The following is a 13,703-nucleotide window of genomic DNA, read 5'->3' as shown; positions in this document are numbered from 1 at the left end:
ACTCTAGTCTGAAGAATTAATCTCCTGATGAATTTTCAAGGGGTTTGTTCAAGGGCACCTGATATTAATCTGTGGTTCTTTCTAATGCAATACTTTTATTAAAAAAAAATATGAATTATTTCCAGTCTTTAATTCAGGCCAGTGCATGAGTTATGTATTTATCTACAAAATCAGATCATAAAAGTATGGGTAATGGAATACAGGGTTGAGATGGTTGTTACATTTAATGGCATCCAGTGTTAAAAATGTCTGTTCCTTAAAGAAACAAACTCGATAGACTTGGAACACACAGTTCTATTTAGATTGCTTCATTTATTTTATTTTATTTTAATGTGTGTACCCCTTTCAAGGACACAAATTTCAGTGAAATTCAATTGTACAGTGCAACTAGTTTCTTTTCAGAGAAATGTATTACTTAAAGTATGGGAATCTTACGTAATGCTTCAAGTTTGTATCTAACAAAGCTCTAGAAGGAAAACTAAGCATAAGTTCATCATTCTCATGAAAGCAAAAAATAGATATTTCTAAGATTTTCTTTATCCACATGTACTGTATGTCTCATTGTCTGTATGTTAAGAAAATATAGGTGCAGTCTTGGAATTTCCAACGTGCATGTAGGAGGCCAGCCAGCATATATCAATGCATGTAATATAAAACAAACGTAATAGGAACAATGGTAAAAACGCTGGCAGATTTCAATCTAGCTTTTGGGTAGTAGGAGTTACGTATTTTAAATCTTCAACTGTGCAAATCTGTTTTGCAAAGTTTGTAGTACCTGTCATGCTGTTGTAGAAAAAACTGTTTATGCAACAAGAGAGCCACAACAGGACAGAGAGTCTTTCAATGCATTAAGAACATGGTCCATCTTGCTAAATGCTTGAAAATGAGCAGGTTTTATTTACATAGTGAACATGCACGTGGCCTACCAGTGAAGGTGGATGAGGAATAAAAAATATGATTTTGTCAGCTGGGTACTCTCTGAGACCTGGGCTTGAAGCTGAGAAAGCTAATGTGTCCTATGGTCATAATCCAGCGTTGATTCTGGACATAGCAGGCTTTGTTTTCCGCAATGTATTATTAGGAAAAGATGAATCTTCTATCTTTAGGTCTCAGGTCCTATCTAAAGGGAGGGAGTTTGGTTCCAGTAGTAGATGGAAAAGCAGCTGCAGGGACATGAAGGGTGAATGGCAGCCCTCCAGCAGGTGGAAAACATTATGGAAGGAATTTTGTACTGTACAAGGTATTGTTTGTAGTTCCCAGATGAGTAAAGTTAATAACTTTTTGGCCTGCATTAAGCCCCACTCCTTTCTTTCTGCATGTCCAAGTCTTCTATTTGGAGAATATATTTTAATTATCACTGTAGATTTTCATGCTGTCCTAATACAAGCTCATAACTGGCCTGGAAGAGCTTCTTTCTAGAGGTAAAAGTAACCAAAAAAAGGTCAGTTCTAATCCTGAGCTAAAGAGTTGTTAGTTGCATTGTTGACTCCCTGCCTTAACAGGATTACTTTGTAATCACCTTATACTAATTAATTCAGTACAGGTAAATCCTGTATTACAAGAAATCTTTGATTTGATCTCAGTTACTTCATAACAAGACTTCTATTATTTACCTTAATAATAACACTCTAAGGCCGTCTTCAGGTTTTAGATGCAACAGCTGCATATGATGCAATAGCATGTGATTCATGGAAACATCATGCAGGTGATTCTGTCAGCCCTTTTCTCCAACCTATCACAGTCCCTCTGCATGGCAGCATGGCCTCTGGTGTATCAGCTACTCCTCCCAGTTTTCTGTCATCAGCAAACTTTCTGGGAGCACATGTTGCCCCCACCATCCAGATAGTTAATGAGGAAGTTGAAGAGTACTGGATCCACTGTTGACCCCTGGGGGTACCATACTGATTCTACTTCACTTTCTTAATTCCACTTTGTATTCCCCCACTTTGTTCGTGTAACTGGTCTTATAAGGTATAACACTTAGAAGTAATTCGTTGGTGTTTATTAATGTTACTTGGAGTTCAAGTGTACTTGGAAAGTCATTAGTTTCACATTTGTTGTTGTTTAATTTTGTCAGTATTTGTTAATCAGTAAAATAATTTTTGTATTGTTTCAAGTCTGGAATTTTCATAACGTCAGCAAAGTTAAAACATTTTTTTTCATGTATAGTTTAAATTTGAGCTTATAAGAACAATTTGTTTCAGTGGTGAGAAATGAAGTGTAAGCAGAGATATAATCTTCAGTCTCTGCAGAATATCAACTACTGCTGAAAAGCATCACCAGTCTTGTCTGGTTATTCAGATGGTTTATTTGCATATACTTATTATAGCAGAGGGCATCTGGAATTTTTGATGAACATAGTTAATATCCTTTGAACAATGGTAAGTGGAAAAGATTTCAGATAAGAAGGTGTTCTGTCACATCCTCAGAGAAAATTAATAAAACCAACAGGAAATATGTTGAATCTAGATCTGAACATGATGTGCTTTTTGTTCAGTGTTTCTGTTGCCTCAGTGGTTTTTTTATAGGCTTCTTTGACTTAAAAAGCTATCATCTGAAGTTTTTATTGACAGCTGAAACAAAAGGGTGTAATCCTGTAAAGCAGTAACTATCATGGTGGCCAGAGTTGGGAGGTCTGAAAATGGTTTATTGCCAGGAAAAAAGTTTTGGAGCCAGTTCTTAGAAGGTTCGCCACCTCTGCTATGTTCATTTCATTTTCTTCCATTTTAAGGGTATTTGTGATAATAGAGCCAAACCATGCAAACTTTTCTTACCCTGAATGTATATAGCCTTTGTTTTGATTCTGTGCTTATTAATGATGTGACAACACTGAGGTCAGATAAAAGTGAGCCAAGGTCAGGCTACTTCAGCCACAGAATACTGAAAATGTCACTCCACAGAGAATTGCGAAAAGGAAGGATGTTAGATTAGGTTTTCTTTGCCATTGTATAAAAGCTTTATATGTTAAAGTTTAAAATTAAGCCTTTTACTGAATAGGAAAGAGGTTAAACAGCACACACGATCCTTTTTGATTTAAACAAATGTGATTACCATTACTTGGAAAAGTAAAAGATGGTATGGTTTTGTATATTTATATACTGGTACTTAATTTCTGCTCTTATCATCAGGAAAAAATGTACTGTAAATTGATGCAAATACATTCATTTCAGCTGAGTGTCTCTGTGGAGAAAAACATTTCAGAATTTCAGAAATTCTGCAGAATTTCAGAAGCAATTCTGACACAATCTCAGCACTTAAGTGTATCATTGCTTTAGGTAACACATACATAAACTGGCAGGTGTACTTTGTTTATGGTAATGAACTGTGAAATCTGAAAATCTCCACAAAGAAATTCTGCAAATTATAAGCTTAGTCTTGTCAATGGAGAAGGATATGTAAAGTCTGAGCATGCACATATTAAAAAAGAAAAAATAATAAAATTGAAGGGAAAGGTGATGATAGTAGATATTTTTTGCAATCTGCTTATAAAGAAAGGCTGGGAAGTGCTTGACTTCTTGGCAATTATTTGTGTAAAGAACAGGTAAAAGCAGACTCCACAGAATATTTGAAACAAAACATTTGCTTTACTTTGCTACAATGTTTACATTTGATATCACTTGAAAGGCTTTTTAATTTCAAAATAACAACGGTATAACGAAGGTTATTTCACTCTCGGGTTTCTATTTTTCTAAGAGTTTCACTTTGAAAATGTATTTTTCTATTTATTTTTTGTTTGCTTGTTTCAATTCAGTCTGGGACAGATATTTCAGTGTGCTCTCTTTGCTGTACTGCCAGTGCATTGTGCTGGCAGATCTGCCTCTTGCGCAGAGGAAAGATCAGCTGCCATGAAAGCATCATTCTGGAGGCTTGTGTACCATCTATGCTGTCTGTCTGCAGATGTTCACAGCTTTCTTGGCTGTTTGTTGTGTGTTTCAAATCAAGCTTTATCTCAGGCAGAATTTGCCAGGCATTTCAGTTTTTTCACAGATTTCACATTCTAGGGGTCCCTGTGACAGCTTAGACCATGAGAGAGGAGCATAGTAGCAAAGCAGTAAATTCAGAGTGTTAAACTAAAAGAGCAGTGTATTTTTTAAACAGAAGTAAACTTTGAAACAAATGTGATTAGAAATAAAATCAGTGGGTAGCATGTCTACATGCTTCTGCTTCCTATTCATCTTTGAAATGAGTAAAATATGATGTGGAAGCTTTCTGAACAACTGCTTCATGAGTTAGGTGTTACCTCCCTTAGTGAGAGAAGAATCACTGAGTGACATACATAAATGTGTGTAAGGCTGGGAGAGGATGGCAGCAACTTCCCTGATTCTTCTGGCTTGTGCTCCGCTCTGGAGTAGATGCCAAATGGCATAGTCTGTATTCAGTGTTTACCCTGTGTTGAGCAGAAGCTTGGACGAGCGACATTGAGTCCAACCTCAGTGACTCTATAGTACTATAAAAGAAGCTTTTCCATATGGCAAATGCTGATAGGTAGTATGGTCCCAATGATGTGTATTTTCTGCTTTGGGAGTTACATACACGAGTTGATTTATCTAGAGAAAGATCGATGAATTAAAATGTTTATTTTCTAATTCAGTGCATTCTTGACAGTAGCATTCTGTCTTTGAATAAAGACTTGAAACAGAATTGAAAGGTAGTGCCCAGAAACAGAAAAACACAGATGAAGAGAAAATAGGAAAGATGAAAGTACAAAGATAAGGGCTTGTATGCTTCATGTGTAAAAATTTTATGAATTTTTTTGGGGGTCAAATAGTTTAATGAATGTTAGATTTATCCTATTGTCAAAACAATTTTCATTTCAATCTATTTTATTTAATTAAAATGATAAATAACTATTCACTTTTCCTAGTTCTTAGATTTACAGAACATTACCTTGTTGCCTTATAAAACAATATTCAATTAGACCATTTAAATAAGATTTCTTAAGTAAAATTTACTGTGATAAGATGAACTAACTTTCAGTTAGGTTTAATTATAGTGAATGAGAATTATTAGAAAAATTTTAGTGCTGTTATCTACAATTTTAAAACTTTGGCTCTTACTGGAGATATTTTGAGAGGAATTTTGATAAGACTGCTTTACAAATGATCCTTTCTACTCTTTGGCTATTTCTTACATTGTGATTAACTGTGCTGAAGGAGGTAGTTTTGCATTTATTTGCAGGAGGGTATTTTTTATGCTTAAGAAACAGGTAGAGAAAAGAGTTGGAGTCGCTTGAAGGAAGACATGAATTACTAAATCTGATGACTGAAGTGAGACAGGGGTCCATGATTCGTGAACAGCCTTAAAGGCAAAGGCACATGGCTCTCGTAGTTTATAGAAGTGAAAAGGGCTGTGGGTGGGTGGTGTTTTGTGTCTGCTGCCAAATGGGAGTGAAAACTAAAGAAGATATTGAATCACCCTTGTTTAGGGTACATACAACTAGGTAACAGTTTGTTATAGAAAGGTAGGGTCTTTTATTTTTTACACAGTACTGATTTAACTTGTATTACATTGATGATAAGAATGCAGTTCAGGAATATAATGTGCAGTAGTTCAGTCTATGAGCTGGAGCTAAAGGCCAGAAACTGCAACTACCTTTTTTTATTAGTGGCTCAGTTTGGGGAAATCCTTCTCTGCTGAAGAGATTTGTGTTTTTTTTTTTTTTTTTTCTAACATAAGTAACGGAGATTTCATTTCACAGCCTGTATTGCTTTTAACCCCCAGGCTCAAGGTGGAAGGGGCAAAGAGGCATTCGCAGTCTGTACTCCCCCTCTGCAGAGGAAAAGTCATGCTCTCAACACAAGCTGTGATTGATGAAATGGGGCATTTGAAATACAGAAGCTTCTGTAGCAGTGGTGATCCAGAAAACTTTGGAAAGGCTTATGTTGATAGTAGACCTCAAATGGCTTGATTGTTTTCTTGACAGAATTCTAAATAAGATTTTCCTTATAGTTACATGGTGGGTTTTTAATTTTTGTCTTCCTTGTTTTACTTCTAGAAGGAAAGAAATTTCTAGGTCTTGCTATCACTGTGGGAAACATAAGTAAGAATCCAAGTCTGTGAAAGATCAATGGTTTTACAGCTGACCTGATAATGTTTAGGAAAATCTCTACGTAAGATCAACTAAGACAAAAAGAAGTTACACAACGTCCCAAGCGATAACGTAATATAATTACATTGTACTTTACAGTTCTCTAGTGCTTTCCATACTTAAAATCATCAAGTAGTGCAGACTGTGAGAATTTTTGAAAAATATGTCATTGTTACATGTAAAAGATATTTACAAATTATTTCCTGGAAAAAAAAAAAAAAGCAGCAGCTGTATTTTCTCCTGGATGATTTGATTCAGTTATTATTTGGTGTATTTTCAACTAGCTGGAGTGGTAAATGTGATGGAATTCCATTTTGTGGTTTCTGTTTTTGTCTTCTGTTAAAGTGAAAGCTGCTTTTACATTTTATCAATTGGACAGTGTAGAAATGCAGACATAAATGTACTGTTTCATTTAGACGTTCAGCAAAGGGTAATACATGTGTGGCATAAGCTGTGTTTCTGAAGTAGATTCAGTACATTACAGTTCTACTATGGTAAGTCATGGTAGTTAAGTTGTGTAGCCTCAAGGCTTTGGTAAATAAAAATCCTTGTGGACTGGCTGGCACATACATGTGGGAGCAATCATCTTAGTTTCCAGTTGTTGCAAGGAGGAGTTGCAGTTGTGCACAGTGAGCCATGAAAATAGCAGTCCCGCACTTGAAAAGAAGCTGGGCTAAACAACTACTATGCATGATAGCACCTAGTTAAATAAGGATATTAATATCCTTTGAGCAGTTAAAAAAAATGTAGTTAATAAGAAGGCTGTGAATTTAATTAAAATTCAAAACGTTCTCAAATGCAGAATGATAATTAACATTTGTGGGACTCGACTACATAAGAAGTAATCGTAACAAAGTTCTCAATCATCCGCCTCCTTTGAAAAGTGTTTTTAGATCTTTGGTCATGTAAGTGGTTAAAAAATGCTGGTAAACTCTTGAGATAGCTGACTGTGTTGCACTTCTCAGTTTTGGATGTTACTTCCAATTTGTTTGATTCTTTGATTATTTTCCAGTGATTATCTTAACATTATGGCATCATAATTTAAATCTTAGCTCTTCAAATCCTCTGTGGGACTTATTTTCTTTCCCATATAGCATCATCTACCTTTTCACTGCTATAGGAATAGTTGCATTGTTTCTATGTAATAATTTATAACGCAGCAATATTTTTAAAGATATACAGTTATGTGGCATTAAGTAACTTGAGTCTGCATAATTGCTTTTAGTTAACTGTTCTGTGAAATATAAAGACTAGTCTCTGAATTGCTCCCTGTGCAATGCACACACTTCCTCACAATCAATTTACTTTCAATCAGGTCAATTTACTTGCATCACTTATATGTCTTCTTAATGTTAATTTCGATATTTTTGTGAAGGAAGCGTGGGATATAAAATAATGAGAATGTCAAGATTTGCTGTTGCTGGTGCACATTTCTTGTTTTATCTGACCCCATTTTGCTGCCTGTATCTATTCAACCAGCTGTAATTTTCTTTTAAATTCTACATGCATCGTGATGAATTTACAGTGTATATTCTTTGCTTTATAACTGTCTCTTTGTTTTAAAAGATTCTAGCTTGGTAATAACAGTGAATGTTTTCAGTGACAGCACTCTGTCACTCTACAAAAGAGTGTGTGAGCAGCAGTACCAGGCTAGAAGAAGCAAAGATTTAGAAAACTGGGAAAAATGGATTTAAAAATGCAAATAAATATTTCTCGTGCATTTGATGAAGGAATAAGAAGGGGAAGGTTAAATTTTGCCCAGTATTAATAATAATCTTAAGCTTCATGAAGAAAATAAAATTCTGCAGAAGCAGAGGGAAATGAGTGAAAAAGGATTGTGTATTGCAGAGGATGCTGCTGCTAAAGAGCTCTGGGACAGGAACATCAGGGCTGGTGGAGAGAGCTTCTTGAACATCCTTTAAGACTGAGTTCTACTGTGATTAGTGTTAGAAATGTACCTACAATACCTAAGTATTGTAGGATTAAGTTCTAACAGGATACAGTCAGGGAGTTCAGAGTGTTTTGAAAATTATAGTTTTAGTGTAAAGTTGGATCTGAAAGTAGATCAGAAGATAGAATAAAATGGATGAGAACATTTTGCTTTCTGCTTCTGCAGAAATTCTTTGTCTGTCTAGTTCAGCATGAGGAGTTAAATGGGATTTGCAGAGGCAGACCTTCAAACCTTAGTTCTGACATCTTGTAATGTGTTCTTGATTTTTGAAGCTCAGTAATGATTTTCCTTTAAAATAGGCTGTTTTTATAGTTATTCATGTATGGACTGTGAATGACCATTGCCTTTATTAGCTTCTCTTCTGCTTCTGTCTTTAAGTGAAGTATGTTTCATGCAGGCAAGATGCATGTCAGATACTGTGACCAGAATTTGGCTAGAAACAGGCTCAAACAATTTTACAAATACTTAATTTATGAAAACTGTTTTCATTCTCATGTCCTTCTGCTTTTGTCTTTCAAACTCTTCCTCAGGTCAAACACACATAACAGCTGTTGCTTATCATTTTAAAGACTGCTTTCTTCCAGCTGCCCTACATTGTGAGATCAGACACAAGATGGGTATGGGGTGGGAAAGATTGAAGAGCTTGTAAATAAAAACAGTTCTGGATTGTGTTCACTGCATGCTTATTTTCCCCTTTAAGCTGTATAAACTCTCGAACCTCCAAGAAAATATTTTAAATACTTTCCATTAGTTTAATTACTTCTATACTTTATCATTTAGTCGTTTTTCTGAACACCATCAGAGCAACACTGGATTCTGAAATTTATGACAGTATTAATAAATACTGTAGCTGTTTTCCTATAATACATGGTTGAAATGAAAAGCAATATCTATTATATCTCTCCCCATTTCTACATACTAATTATCTTTTGTGTAAGTAATATTTTCCAGTTTTCCGAGTATACGTATTGTCTGTAGTTCAATTTAAAACATTTTGTAACAAGATGGGAGAAGCTTATTTCTATTCTAAAACATGAGTAGTGTTTTTCAGTCATAAATCTGAAGGGACAGAGCATGACACACAGAAATATTCCTCACTGAGGGCATTAAATTTTCCTTAAAACTTCGTAGAAATAACAAAGAACTTCGGAGAAATTTTCTGATAGAAAGTGGTACTAATAGAAATAGAAATTACTAAGATTTTTTTTTTCTGTGGCTTGCATGGAAGATGGATTACTACTAGAAAGATTTGTATGGAGGTTTGTCTTTCATCTTTAAATTTAGATGTACTGCAAGATCATGTAAAAATAAAGAAAACTTACAGGGCAAAGAAGGAAACTGTAGAGGAAAAAAGTGCTTGGATATATTTGATTTCTGGAGTGTAATTCACTGATCTCTTACGTTTTTCAGAACTGTAACACGTAACAGTGCAGTCTATTATTTGATCCTGCACTACACTGCATTTTAAACTGTGCATGTATTTTGCATATTGCTGTACTTCCACAGTCTATTTTGTCTTTTAATGTTTAGAACTAAACTTTTCTGCTTTATGACAGGAGCAGTAATGTTCTTAAGATGAGAGTGTATGAGAATATTCTATTCTTAATTCTCTGCAGTGTCTCATCAGATCTATGTTATTTAAGTCACAATAACATTATCTTTTCCATTTCAATTTATTTATTCCATTTTTGAGGCAACTGGGAATTTCAGTGTACTCTTGGCTGGAAAAAAAACAGTTTCTTCATTAACATACAGATACTAAGGGATGTTATTGAGAAGCTATTTCATTTCTCGTGGTCATAACTGATAAAATTACATTTCTCTTGAGTCTGAATATTTCTTTAAGCCAACTTTAATTTTTCTGTAAATAAGGTCATGGCTGACCTTTCAATAGAAGGATTTATTTGCTTCCGTGTTTATTTTGAAATGTTGCCAGAAATTGAAAACAAAGAATTCGGAGGAGCTGAATTTCTTTTATCCCATTTTAGGATTTTATGCATGATTTCATGAGGCTGTGGTAAATACAACAGTACATATCTAATATAGCATGTAGGTTTATGTTTGCAACAGACTGGAAACAATGGAGAGTAGTTTTCCTAAGTATAAACATAATGAAGTTTATCCTGCCAAGTGTCAGTCCGCAAAAACAGACAGACATATGTGGGGTCAGCTTGCCCTCCATTTCTAGGAACAGTGTCACTGTACCAAATAAACTACAAAACTACTACAAATCAGACAGGAAATCTTTGCTAGACTTGACCTAGACTCTCATACTCTGTTGACTCATGGTTGTTGCCCAGTCTTGCAGTTATGTTGATTATGATCCAGCCTATCTTCGCTGTAGGACCAAAACATTTGTTTTCATGCCTCTTGCAGCATGACTCTCTATACTGGTGGTCTGGCAGAGAGCTAGCTTGCTATACTGTAATCTTCCATCATGAATTTTTGCATACCTAGAGAGAAGTTAAGCATAACTGGTTCATTTTCTTCCTGGGCAACAAATGCTTTCAGGAACAGGAACCTCATTAAGTTCAACAAAGAGAAGTACAAATTATTGCACCTGGGGAGGAATAAACTCATGTACTAGTTACAGTCACCACTGGAGAGAACTTGGCAAAAAAAAAAAAAAAAAAAAAAAAAAGATCTGGAGGTTTTGGTGGACCTGAAGTTAACACGAGCCAGGAATGGGTGCTTGTAGTAGAGAAGGCCATTAGCATCCTGGGTTACATTAGGAAAACAATAGCCAACAGGTCATGAGATTTGTTCTTTTCTCTATACTTGGCACTGGTGAGACAAAACCAGGAGAACTGTGTCCCGGCTTTCCCCAGAAAAAGATGTGCTCATACAAATCCAACGCAGGGACATGAAGATGATTAAGAGTTTGAAACATCTATTAAATAAGGAGGGGCTGAAAGAGCTGGATAACTTCAAGAAGACAAGGCTCAAGGAGGAGCTTATCAGTATGTATAAATTCCTGATAAGGTGGTCTCAAGAAGATAGAACCAGGCTCTTCTCAGTGTTATCCACTGAAAAGAAAAGAGGCAGTGGACACAAATTTAAATACAGGAAGTACTGTTAAAACATAAGGAAATACACTTTTTTTTTAAGCTGAGAGTTGTCAAGCCCAGAAGGGCTGTGGAGTCTCAATTCTTGGACATAGAGCAACCTCCTGCAGTTTGCCCTGGTTTGAGCAGGCGCATTGGACTATGTGATCTTTAGAGGTCTTTACCACCTAAACTGTTCTGTGGTTCCATAAATTATGTTTCAAAATGTGAGTTGAGTAATCTGTAATGTTGAGAGGAAGGTCTGGGCAAAATTGTCAACAGAAATAAATCTTCAGCTAGAAGATCTTCCTGAGGTTGATATGTTTTGAAATCTTATGAACGAATTATTTACTATAATGAATGTGGATACTTGAGGAAACACTTTAGAGTGCTTGGCAAACATTTGTTAAATTATCTTTGTCCTTTGCTTATCATTTTAAAAAGGCACTAAAAAAAAAAAAATGCAACTTGTCCATAGTTGTTGAAGCAGCAGAAGAATTTAGACTAAAATTTGATGTGATTTTTCAAGTCTGACTGGACAAACAGGGAATGTTTCAAATGTCTCTATATAACAAATTTCTGCTGTTTCTAAATCTAGAAGTATATCTACACCAATTATGAAAATATGGCGAAATGTAACCCACTGGGACATGATAAGGACTTTACATTCTGAGGTATAAATGCTTCTACTGCAGGCTCTATTGTCACCTGCCTTAATCTCTTCATGAAGGGCTTGGTTATGTCATTCTCTGCATCCATCCATCCATCCTTCCTGTCCTGAACCCCACAGCCATCTTACAGGGAATGTAAACAAAGTCATGGTATAATTTGAAGTTTGGAGGCTCTCTTTTTTTCATGATTTTTCTCTGGCTGAAAAGAATCAACAGTCACGTGTTCATGGGAGTTGGCCACCTGGCAAAGAATCACAGAATTCAGATCAATTGTCTTGGATTTAATCCATCTAAGGAAAAGGTTCTTGTATGACTGTAATAATTTTTACAGGTCTAAAATGTAGAGGCAGTGGTTAATGCAAAATTTTAAAACAAAATCGTGATTTAAAATGTCAAATGTAGAAGCTGAAAGGGAACTCAGGATGGCAGCTGTGATGTGCCATACTGATAAATCTGAATAATAAATTCAAAACATGTTATGATCCCAGTAATGTAATCCAGATTATATGTTAGAGGGTAACAGTTGTGCATTTTAAGTGCTAAAAGTTTACTTTGCCTTTGACCTGCTGCCTTAAAGTATGTACTACTATAGGTAGGGTGTTGCTACCTTTTCTATTTGTGTTAGATTGTTTCTATCAACCTAAGTTTCTGTTTGAATGAAATGTGTAAGTGTAAATCATTGTGTAAAACTCTGTCAGATATATATTCCATTTTCTTTTTTTGAGTAAGATACAGAACATTAAGGTATAAACATTTAGAGGAGGAAAAAAAACCCGCTTGCTGTGGTAGAGCCTTAAAATGAGTGTGAGAGCATTTTTATACAAGTGATGAGAACCTCCTGGACATGATTGACTTAAATTAGCTTGATTGCTTTTTATGAATTGCAGCTGCACTACTTAGCATAAAAATGCAAAACATCCAAAAATCATTTGCCTTGCAGCATAGTAGAAAGATGGTTTTAGTTAGTCCTTAAGATGTTTCAAATGTTAATTCTACACAGATTCTCTGAGAATGGATCCAGAACATATCTAGTTACAGAGAATTAGTACAGATATTGTAAACTTTGAGAAAATTAATTAAGGAAAATATGCTTCTTTATGAATTACATATTTAGAATTTGAGTATTTTTGCTTTTTACCTTATTAGTAAGTTAAACAGTTCAAAGATATTTATTATAGTGGCATAATCAGGGATCTGCTAATAAAAGCTAAAAGACAGACTAGGATTTTTTGAGTGATGTACAGTTGTCTCACTGAGCAGTGACGTGGTTGAAATGAAAATTCTGGAGTTATGTAAAAATAAATGTCTATAAATAAGGGGTGAAAATTTTAGACCTGTGTTGTAGATTGCAGATCAGTTTTGAAATGCTGACCACAGAATGGTTGCTATCTATCATTTAAAGGTTGTGTTCTATATATTGAGCTTTGAGTTCAGATGGCTATTTATTTACCACACCAGTTTCTTTTTCTTTTCTTTTCTTTTTTTTTTTTTTATTAGGACTGTACTGCTTGTAAACACAGGATTCTGTCTTTGGTTTAAAGCATTCTATTCTTCAGTGGCATAGTGATTTGTATAACATGTGACCTCCAGTCTAATTGAGTGCTTCTTTTTATTCCCCGGCTGCTTAATGTTATCTTGTTCACAGGAAAAAAAATCATATATATAGAACTTGCATCCTTTTCTGTTACTGATTATAAACAGCAATTGTGCTGAAGAGCCTTTTTTAGTTATGCCAAGTAATAGTTTATATTAAAAAATGAGATTACCAGAAGTCCACCCATTTGGACGCATTTAAGTGTTTTTGATCATGTCTATATACAACATTCTCTAAATAAAATGTTACTTTTCTTTACCTCTTCTGTTAGATATTGCAATCCAGTACAGTGATGACTGAGGGTAGAGGGTTATATTTCTTCTTGTATCAATAATGGAAGAGTTTAGAAAGTTTC

General features: G+C 35.1%; 1 protein-coding gene across 3 annotated transcripts in view; it reads left to right on the top strand.

Moving 5' to 3' along the window:
* The window catches only part of ERC2 (ELKS/RAB6-interacting/CAST family member 2), a 456,034-nt gene that overhangs the window by 111,768 nt on the left and 330,563 nt on the right, over positions 1-13,703 (top strand). The gene's annotated exons all lie outside the window — the stretch shown is intronic.

This window comes from Numida meleagris, chromosome 11 (genome assembly GCF_002078875.1).
Source record: "Numida meleagris isolate 19003 breed g44 Domestic line chromosome 11, NumMel1.0, whole genome shotgun sequence".
Lineage (NCBI taxonomy): Eukaryota > Metazoa > Chordata > Aves > Galliformes > Numididae > Numida > Numida meleagris.
Note: the sequence above shows the minus strand (reverse complement) of the source record. Positions and strands in the feature narration are given on the sequence as shown.